The sequence below is a fragment of the Sceloporus occidentalis genome, unplaced genomic scaffold (assembly GCF_023333645.1).
Source record: "Sceloporus occidentalis isolate IW3139 unplaced genomic scaffold, rSceOcc1.0.p SCAF_282, whole genome shotgun sequence".
Taxonomy (NCBI): domain Eukaryota; kingdom Metazoa; phylum Chordata; class Lepidosauria; order Squamata; family Phrynosomatidae; genus Sceloporus; species Sceloporus occidentalis.
Genome location: NW_028317262.1, coordinates 246,519 through 256,402, shown reverse-complemented (window position 1 = coordinate 256,402; position 9,884 = coordinate 246,519).

Genomic DNA, 9,884 nt, shown 5'->3' with positions numbered 1-9,884 from the left:
ACCCAGCGTACAACAACCAGCCAATCACGGCAAGCGATGTACCTTACCGGTGATTGGCTGGTTGTTATACAGACTTATACTGCCCGTATATATATATATATCTATCTACACATACGCCTGTCCATACATACACAGTTATACACTGCCCTCACCACACACCCCTGCCTTTACACACACATATATATGTATACACATGTGTATATCTATATATACACACACATGTATATATATGTGTGTATACACATGTATATATATGTGTGTATACACATGTGTATACACATGTGTATATGTGTGTTTACACATACACGTGTGTGTATATATGTGTGTATACACATACACATGTATGTATATATATTTATACACATGTATGTATATACACACATATATATACACACCAGCTTACAAACACACAAATACACTGACCATCTCACACCAACATACATACACTGCACTCACACCCCTTTCTCCCCATCTCTTACCTTATCTTCTGTCTTCTTTCTTCCATCCAGTTGCGGGAGCGTGAGGTCTGGCACTTCAGACCTCTGCTTCCCTGCTCCCTCATCACTACGCGCCGGGACATGACGTCATCCCCGTGCTCGGCATCAATAGCCGGCGCGTAGTGATTAGAGAGCAGGGAAGCCGAGGTCTGAAGTGCCAGACCTCGAGCTCCCTAATGTTGGTTTAGTTAGAGAGAGGTCGTGATCTCCCCAACCAGCCCTGCTGATCAGGGCTAGTTGGGGAGATCACGATCTTGCACCTACCTCGGCGCGGCCCTGAAGACCGGCCCAGGGGAGGCGGCTTCTCCGCTCGCCCCTCCCCTAGAGATTGGTGGCTTCGTGGGAACCTCCGGCTCGGTAAGTACCCGGTACTCGGTTAGTACCCGGCGTATAAGACGACCCCCGACTTTTGAGAAGATTTTCTGGGGTTAAAAAGTCGTCTTATACGCCGGAATATACGGTATATGAACTGTTCTGTCCTGGAGTCCTACCTGACCTCGGTGTCTCGAATTACTTGTACGTGACAGAATCAGAAGGCCAGCATGAGACCCGCTTCGGTGGGACTTCAAGGTTCCTGTGAGGATCGTCTGGATGAGATGGATCATCGTCTGGATCAGTTTGCCCAGGCGTTCCAGACTCTTCTACAGCGCACTGATCCCGGACTACAGGTGCTTCCTCCAGCAGTAGCACCCCCACCAGTTCCGTCTCCGGCTCCAGTTCCTGTGTTTCATGCTCCGATTAATCTTCCACCGCCACAACGTTACGGAGGAGATCATGCTTCATGTCGGGGGTTTCTCAATCAGTGTGAAATACATTTCGAACTTTCTTCTTACGCCTTTGCTTCTGACCGGGCTAAGGTTGGCTACATAATTTCGCTCCTCACCGACAAGGCTCTGGCATGGGCATCTCCCTTATGGGAGAGGAACACTCCAGGAGTTCGTTCCTACTCGGAATTTGTGTCTGCACTACGCTCCGTATTCAACGTTCCAGGCAGGAGGGCAACCGCTTCATGCTCTCTCTTTAACATTCGTCAAGGGGTTCGTTCTCTGATGGACTATGCTATTGAATGTCGCACTCTTATGGCTGAGGTGAACTGGACTGGCGAGGCACTGATTGCAGCCTTTTGGAATGGATTATCAGAGACTTTGAAAGACGAGTTGGCTGCTCGAGATCTTCCCTCCGACCTATACTCTGTAATTTCATACGTGACACAGATTGATCTTCGTCTCCGCGAGCGTCAGGTGCAACGGGACAGTCTGAAAGCACGTGAGAGAGGACCTGCTTTGGGTGTGCTGGGTCTGTCCTCTGTTTCCAGCAGTACTCGGATGACTGTTCCGATTCGGGTATCATGGTCTGAGGGTTCCGTTTGCACCGAGGCTTTTTTGGATTCAGGAGCTGCAGAGAACTTTATCGATGCCCGTTTTTGTGAACAGCAGCGTATTCCCACTATGCCTAAAAAGATGCCTGTAAGACTTGAGGCCATTGACGGCAGACCACTTCATCCTGCTCAGGTGACCCAGACTACTATACCGGTGACGCTCTCCGTAGGCATGCTTCATAACGAGAGACTTCAGTTCCTAGTTATCTGCTCCCCCTCTACTCCAGTCGTTTTGGGTTTTCCGTGGTTGCAGACGCACAACCCTACCATCGATTGGTCAACTGGAGAAATCACTTCATGGAGTCGAACCTGTGGGGAGCACTGCACCGAATCCATTAGACTGGCCATGGTGTCTACTACGTCGGAGATTGTCGCGACAACCCTTCCCAGTCAATACCAGGACTTTGCGGATGTGTTTGACAAGAAGGAGGCTGAGAGGTTGCCTCCGCACAGACCCTACGATTGCCCTATTGATCTCCTTCCAGGTACCATGCCACCCAGAGGCCGAGTCAACCCTTTGTCCGTTCCTGAGACTAAGGCCATGGAGACCTACATCGAGGAGAATCTCAAACGGGGCTTCATCCGTCGGTCCACGTCCCCGGCTGGAGCTGGTTTTTTTTTCGTCAAGAAGAAAAATGGGGAGTTGAGGCCATGCATTGACTACAGGGGTCTGAATAGGATTACTAGACGGAACTCGTATCCTATTCCTCTCATCTCCGAACTTTTCGACAGGTTACGTGGGGCCCAGATCTTTACTAAGTTAGATCTTCGTGGGGCCTATAACTTGGTCCGTATCCGTGCCGGTCACGAATGGAGGACAGCATTCAACACACGTTCTGGACATTACGAGTACCTGGTGATGCCGTTCGGCCGGTGCAATGCTCCGGCAGTGTTCCAGGAGTTTATTAACGATTGTCTTCGGGACTTTCTCCAGCAGTTCGTTGTTGTTTACCTGGATGACATCCTGATATACTCTGCAGACTTACCTACCCATCGTGAACAGGTTCGGCAAGTACTAAGTCGTCTTCGACAGCACGGACTGTATGTCAAGTTAGACAAGTGTGTCTTTGAGACCCGCAAGGTGATTTTCCTGGGGTACGTGATTACTCCTGAGGGGTTCGATATGGATCCATCAAAGGTGCTGGCAATCAAGGACTGGCCGCAGCCTAGGGGTCTCAAGGCTTTTCAACGCTTTCTTGGTTTCGCTAACTACTACAGATGCTTCATCCGTAATTACTCGAGGATTGTTGCTCCCCTAACTGACTTGACTAAGAAAGGGGCCAATGTCTCTGAGTGGTCCTCCGAGGCCGTATCTGCGTTCGCCCTTCTCAAAGAGAAGTTCACGACGGCTCCGGTGTTACGGCATCCCAACCCTCTTCTGCCGTTTGTTCTAGAAGTGGATGCCTCTGAATCTGGGGTTGGAGCTATTCTCTCCCAACGGGCTTCGTACAGTGGACCATTGCATCCTTGCGGCTACTTCTCCAGGCACTTCTCCGCAACTGAGATAAATTATGATATCGGGAATAAGGAACTGTTAATGGCGGTTATCCTGGCCTTGGAGGAGTGGCATCACCTGTTGGAGGGGGTTTCTGTACCTACCTTGATCCTGACCGATCATAAGAACCTCCAATACATGGAGTCGGCCAAGTGCCTTAATCCTCGTCAGGCCAGGTGGTCTCTCTTTCTCTCTCGTTTTCCCTTCGTGCTGACGTACCTCCCTGGTTCAAAGAACGCTAAGGCGGATGCGTTATCTCGCATGCATGTACAACCAGAGGAGGAGAGCAAAGAACCCGAACCCATTGTCCCTTCTACCAAGGTTGTGGCAGTCATTCGGTTACGGGGTTATGCTCCACTGCTGGATCGCATCACTCGCTCTCAAGGTCAAGCTCCGGACTCCTTGCCTCCAGGGAGACTGTATGTCCCTCCCGCACACTTCATGGCGCCAGAACCTCGGGACATTCGGGAGTGGCACGCACCAAGGACTTACTTTCATGGACTTTTTGGTGGCCTCACTGGGGTAGGGACGCTACAGCGTTCGTCCAGTCGTGTACCAGGTGCGCAGCTAACAAGCCCTCTCGCACTCGTCCTGCTGGTCTTCTTCGACCTCCTCTTTGTCCCTCGGTCCCCTGGACTCACGTGGCCATGGACTTTATTGTTGAGTTGCCTCCGTCCAAGGGACATACCGTGATTCTCGTGGTGGTCGACCGTTTCTCAAAAATGGCTCACTTCATTCCGCTACGAAAATTACCCAGTGCCTCCACCCTGGCAGACGTTTTCATCCGGGAGATAGTTCGACTCCATGGAGTGCCAGCTGAAATCGTGTCGGACAGAGGTACCCAATTCGTAGCAAGATTTTGGCGTGAGTTTACCAAATCCTTGGGCATCACCTTGGCCTTCTCCTCGGCTTATCACCCTCAGACGAACGGTTTGGTGGAGAGAGCGAATCAACATCTGGAGCAATACCTGCGTCTCTTCATCAATGACCATCAGGATAATTGGGTCGATCTACTGCCGTTCGCGGAGTTCGCAAGGAACAACACGCTCCAGGAGTCTAACAGGATTTCTCTGTTTTTCTGCCTTTATGGCCTCCATCCGCAGTCTCTCCCAGAGACTTTACCAGTTTCGCCTGTTCCTGATCTGGAGGAGAGACTTGCTGCCATTCGTGCCACCTGGGCTTCGGTTCATTCCGCACTGGAACGCGCGGCTCAGCTCCAGCAACGTCAGGCTAACAAGAAACGTTCTCCCAACCCCTCGTATCGACCTGGCGATAGGGTTTGGCTGTCTACACGGTTCCTGAGACTCCGGGTTCCTTCCATGAAATTGGCTCCATGGTTTATTGGTCCCTTTCCGGTTCTACGTCGGATTAATCCGGTGGCGTACGAACTCTCGCCACCCAGAACACTTCGCATTCCTCGGGTATTTCATGCCTCGCTGTTGAAACCTCTGGTCTGCAACCAGTTTACCCGAGGCGAGAGGTCCACTACCGAGACTGCCAGGAGGACTTCGGAGAGACGCACTCCTCAGGTCATTCTTGATTCCCGGCGGCAGCAAGGCAGCTTACAGTATCTGGTACAGTGGAGGGGACTCGGTCCAGAAGAACGCTCCTGGGTACCAGCGGCACGCCTCTCCGCGCCGCAATTAATACGTGCGTTTCATGCTAGACGCCCTTCTCGTCCTGGTGGTCGCCCTGAGGGCGCCCTTTTGAGAGGGGGTACTGTTACTCACCTGTCCTCGGCTCCCACGTTGCCGCAACAGTCGCCGCGAAGGAGAGGGAGACCCCCCCTCCAACGCACGGCCACCTCCACTGCAGCCGCCACGGAGGAGAGGGAGACCCCCCTCCAACGCACAGCCACCTCCACTGCAGCGGCCACGAGGGAGACCCCCCTCCAACGCACGGCCACCTCCACTGCAGCCGCCACGAGGGAGACCCCCCTCCAACACACGGCCACCCCCACTGCAGCCGCCACGGAGGAGAGGGAGACCCCCCCTCCAACGCATGGCCACCTCCACTACAGCCACCACGGAGGAGAGGGAGACCCCCCTCCAACGCCCGGCCACCTCCGCAGCAGCCGCCACGAAGGAGAGGGAGACCCCCCTCCGCCGCACAGCTGCTTCCGCCACCGTCCTCGGAAGTGCCGCGCAGGAGAGGCAGACCTCCTGGTACACGGCGTCCTGCTTCTTGCGCCCTCTGGTGGCGAACTCCCAAACTGCAGGGCTATATGAAGGGAGGTTACGCCACACTCATGATGACCGCGAGTCCCGGACACCGGAGGTGACGTCATGAGGTTTTGGCGGGAGATTCGAACTTCCCCTGCGGTTCATTATTTAAACCTGCTCAGTTCAGTTATGCCTTGCCTTCTGATGGTTGTCTATGCCTAGTGCTAGCTCCCAGATAGCGTTTGATTACTGTTTCCTGTGTTTGATCCTGGCTCGTCTGACTTCGTTGTTTTCCTGAATCCTGACCTCGGCTACGTTATACGACTATCCTGCTCTCCGGAATCCTGACCTCGGCTTATATGAACTGTTCTGTCCTGGAGTCCTGACCTCGGTGTCTCGAATTACTTGTACGTGACAGAAATATGGTGAAAAATTTTGGAAAAAAAGGACTTTTTCTAACTTTAAGTTGAAAAATCTTTTACACATCTATAAAAGCTAATGAAAAAACCTACTAAATAAATTCTACTATTTGTCCTGAGTTTAGAAATAACCCATGATACATTTTTTTTTGTTTTTTTCTGCAATAAGTACAGGTAGCGTTTTGCTATTTAAAAACCATTTATTCCAAATCTGGTAATTCTTTCCCCCATGTGCTATTTCGGGTATCTTTGATTTGAATTTACCCCATCAAACCATATATTTTTTTAAACTGGACACCCCAGGGTATTTCAAATGCTGGTATTTGAACTCTTTCCATGCACTAATTCCACCACCAGTCTTTGTCAAACTTTGTGGTAGTAATTTTTTTGTGTGTTTTTTACACACATTTTATTTCAGGTATGCATTTACAACTCCCCACATGCACGGGTTTGTCGGGTTTTTGGGGGCTAAAAGGCCAGATTTGGGACGTGTGCATTTTTCAAGTTGGAAATTAGACGTGTGGTCATCCTCCCCCCCCCGTGTTAATTGGGACATTGTTGAACCCGGCCCATTCAATTTACCCCATCAGATCATACATTTAGACAGCAGACACCCCGTGGGCATTTAACATGCCAGTATTTTAACTCCATGCGAGAATTGTTTTAAGCTAAAGAGCTAATTTTAAGACTTGCTCATAAAAATATTTATATATTTATTTCTTTTTGCCTTTTTTATTTATTTTTATTTACATTTTTTGGAACTTGAAGGTTCCCCTGATGGTGACATCAGTGAGAAATGATTTTTACATTTTACTATTTTTTTACTTTTTATTTATTTATTTAAGCTCTCTTTGGTGAATAAACCCAAATGTCATAATAACAATAAATCTTGATACTGGACAGTTAAAAGATGATGGTAGCCCTCCTTTTTTAATGGGGCGTAGTCAGGAACCAGTAAGCATTGGGGGTTATCCACCTACCCACGCCATGGCCAAGAGAATCTGGTTCATTTCTGTGTTAACTCACACCATTTACCTGTTGGCATTATAAAGAAAAATATCAATAGTTTACATACCATTAACTTCTTCCGACGGTTTGAGGCCGAATGAGCCTGAAATGTAAAGTACGGCCAGTCAGCATCATGTAAATAAACTCATTAAATAAATAGAAAGGGCGAATCTTCTACATTCACCAAACTTACATGATTTTACTGTCTCCTGGAGTTTTTCTACAAGTCCCATCAGACCAATTGACTGTAAGACTTGACTCATCGCATCCAGAGCGTTCCTCGCTCCATAATAATCCACGAGACGCCATGAGATATCAACAGGGTCTGCACCTTCCAGGCGTCCTCGTCCTAAGGGATCTTTATTGTTATAGCTAAAATCTGACAGTTTACTCCGAAATCTCTTTAAATCTTCTCCTCCCAAATCATCCAGAAAGTGCTGGAGAATGTCCAGAACAGTTGGTGTATCAGTCCTGGAGGACGCGTCTGGAGAAGACATGCTAGAGGTAAATGCAGCATCAGAGGATGAATCTGGGAAAGGCATGGAGGGGGTGAATAAAATAATAATGCCATTCTAAATTCTGGACACATATGGTTAACCCCTTAAGGACAACAACTTATTAGCATTCATGGGACAGGGATATGGCTATCCTAATGAGACCAAGGACTAACATACAGCTATCTCATTTTAAATACCCACCCAATCTGCATTTTAATTTTTTTTTAAGGGCCAAAACATCTATTAAATTTTTTTCACATTTTTGGGCAAATAAGGTTTTTTTTTTAAGGTTCACAGAATACTTAGAGACTTTGTTTTTAGCGTTATTTAAATTTTATGTTTTTAAATTTTTCCTTTTTTTGTATTTTATTTATGTTTGGAAACCACCAGGATATTTCTTGTACCTAAAAGTAACCTCAGATGAGGTCATTATGACATTGCAGGGCCCCTTTAAAACTATATCTACAACTACAACTGTTTATTTTTTTAATTATTATTCATTTTTATTTTTGTGCCGTATTGGCTGGATTATAGGCCACCCCCGATTATAGATTTTTAGAGAAAAGCTACATATGAATGGAATGGTAAAGCAGTATTTTATCTAATGAACATTATCACTTTTAGTATCTATTAAGCAGTTAGTCAGCATAGGTTATATACAAACAGAAATTTAGAAAACCAATAGCCATTTTAAGGTCCCCCCTTAATTCACAATGCACCTTACTTATAGATATACCCCCCTGATATCCCACTCTGCCCCCCAGATATTCTTTATAACTCGTGATATGCCACTCTGAAATCTGGACGCATTTCGAACGGCCCGCTCTTTATCACGACAAAAATTGTACCTGTACGGACTCACACTGCATTGTCCTTCAGGGGTTAAGAATCTCCCTGTCTTACTGACAGGGTTTTTTTTATCCTCTGCCCCGGCACTTGCTCATCTAATTATTTACCCTTAATTACTCTCTATCACTTTCCAAATGGATCTGCGGGTTCTCAGTATACACAAGTTTTTGTTTTTAGAGTAGCCGTCCCCGTCTACAGACTAAAAATCATCCTTTCTAAAATCCACACCTTTAGTTTTTGTGATAAAACTTTGTATTTTTTTCCCAAAACTCCAAGGAGTTTTAAATGTAATATCGCTTCCTAACGGTTCCTTCTCTTCAACAAGTGGCTACACTCACGGAGCTTGCTCACAGTAAGGGCTTGCATTGTTTCATTGACTTGCAGCAAAAGAGAGCAACTCATCCAGTGTACAGAGGAACCAGAAGGAAGGGAAGCCCCGGCAGTTATGGTGGTAGGCACTCTATTAACCCCTTAATGACAATTGACAGTCCGGGCACAATTGACGTGCCAGGACCAGCATGACTTCAAATGGGTGCAGAAGACGATCTACGTTCGCATTCTGCACCCAAACGGTGTTGCTGCAATGTTATACGTCGAGGCATTCAGCAACATTGTGATCGGCATCAGGGGCCATGTCTGCCCCCCCCAGGGCGTCATCATCCACCATATGCAGTAAGGATTGCCTCCTAAACTTCAATGGTGTCGCTGAAATGCCTCAATAGCGACACCGAACACCCACTTTAGGACTCAATGTGGTCGCTCCAGAGAGCGGTCACAACTGCCACTGCGAGAAACTTTGCTACTCGAAAGATGGCGGCGCGTCCAGAGGGGCTCCCCTTGCAGGATTGAATACAGGTACTGCAGTCAACCATGCAAGTCAATGGAGCCCAGCTTTCTAATCACTATGTGTTTAGTAGAATAAATTAAAAAAAACAATAATAATAAGAAAAAAAAGTTAAAAATAAATAAATAAATAATAAAATGTTAAAATAATTTCCCACTGATGTCACCACCAGGGGAACCTTCAAGAAAAGGCAAAAAAAATAATAAAAATATATATATATATAGATAAAAAAATATATATTTATAAGCAAGTCCTAAAATTAGTGCTTTAGCTTAAAACAATTCTCGCATGGAAAGAGTTAAAATACTGGCATGTTAGATGCCCATGGGGTGTCTTCTTTTTAAAAATGTATGATCTGATGGGGTAAATTGAATTGGCCGGATTCAACAATGTCCCATTTAACACGGGGGGGGGGGGCTGGCCACACATCTAATTTCCAATTAGAAAAATGCACACGTCCCAAATGTGGCCTTTTAATTCCCCCAAAAAATGACAAACCCATGCATGTGGGGTATCACTGTACTTAGGAGATGTTGCTGAACACATATCTGGGTGTTTTATAACAGTGCCATATACCAGGAGCTGTGAATTCATACCTTAAATACGTGTGTGGGGAAAAATACACACAAAAAAATACTACTATAAACTGAAAAAATGCTGGTGGTAAAATGTGTGCATGCAAAGAGTTAAAATACCAGTATTGGAAATACCCTGGGGAGTCTAGTTTTCAAAAAT